The sequence below is a fragment of the Limulus polyphemus genome, unplaced genomic scaffold (genome assembly GCF_000517525.1).
Source record: "Limulus polyphemus unplaced genomic scaffold, Limulus_polyphemus-2.1.2 Scaffold2975, whole genome shotgun sequence".
Lineage (NCBI taxonomy): Eukaryota > Metazoa > Arthropoda > Merostomata > Xiphosura > Limulidae > Limulus > Limulus polyphemus.
The window spans coordinates 99,343-100,577 of record NW_013668585.1 but is presented as its reverse complement, the minus strand read 5'-3'; the positions used below and the strand labels follow the sequence as shown (position 1 = coordinate 100,577).

The 1,235-nt window shown below is 43.2% G+C and overlaps 1 protein-coding gene across 1 annotated transcript in view; it reads left to right on the top strand.

Annotated features, from left to right (window-relative positions):
• The window catches only part of LOC106468351 (mitogen-activated protein kinase-binding protein 1-like), a gene marked incomplete at its 5' end in the record, with an annotated part of 66,729 nt that overhangs the window by 55,146 nt on the left and 10,348 nt on the right, over positions 1-1,235 (top strand). The window lies entirely within an intron of this gene.

Here is a 1,235-nt window from a genome sequence, read left to right as displayed (position 1 = left end):
AAATAAAACTGCTTTATTCTTTCCGAATGCAACTTTACCGATACACTTAATTTCAACAGTCGCTCGATAATCAAACGCTCACGTGCTCGACTTCAACTCCGTTCAATTACACACTCTCTAACTGCAGTTCAATTACTCATTACCTACACATTTTCCCGTCACGTTGTGACCATCTTATATATACCAGTCTACCCCCAATCTAGTAAATGCTAGGGCATTCACGAAGGAACAGGATATTTCTAGAAAACAGGTGGCGTGATACCAGTCACGTGACCTCGCTGACGCAACACTGCCCCTCCTTAGTATTGTTCGTCCCGAACAATAGCCACTTACAATAAACCAATAACAATTAACAATAACTTAATTCAATGTACAGAATTACAAGCACAAAATTACAATTCAACAAAGTCTTTTAATTCTACAGGACGTATCTTCTTCGGTACTGGTCTGCGTCTCGTTGGCTTCTGCTTCATATGGGATTCATCTGCTTCATCAGAAAATGTCCTATCGTCGATAACAGTCACATCAATGGCAGTAACTTCATCAAGAGCTTCACCGTTTCTCTTCTCAAAACTGAGAGGAGTTCTTCCTTTGACGGTGGCTTCTACAGGTAGCACGTCTTTAGCAGCATCGTTTGTTCTGTTGTCCACTTCGTCCCAACTGAAATGTCCTGGACCATGATAACGCCAAAGCCTATTGGCATGCACCACTTTTGGCTTACCTCGCCGACCACATTTTACCCGGAAAGTCACTATGTCATATGGGCCTTCCCATAGAGAAGACAACTTAGGAGACTTTCCTTTGGTCTTCCTGGGATTATACAACCACACCTTGTCTCCTGGTTCAAAGCTGACTTCAGTAGATCTCTTATCAAAAGATAACTTCATCGAATCAGCAGACGTTTTCAAGTTTGAACGCACTTGATGGTGAATATCATCCATTCTTTCCGATAACACTTTCACAAACTCTGACACATTCTCAGGCAACTCTTCATAAAGTGGGCATCCTGTTAACAGGTCCACTGGCACCCAAAGTTCCCGACCAAAAATCAACTTTGCTGGAGTGTATCCAGCGGATTCATGCTCTGCTGTCCTATAGGCCACCAACAGTGGAGGGAGTAAAACATCCAGTCATCTTGGCGGCTATTACAAAACTTTGCCAATTCCTGTCCCAGTGTCCAGTTGTACTTTACCATCCCATCAAACTGTGGGTGAAGTGGCGTTGTCCTGGTCTTT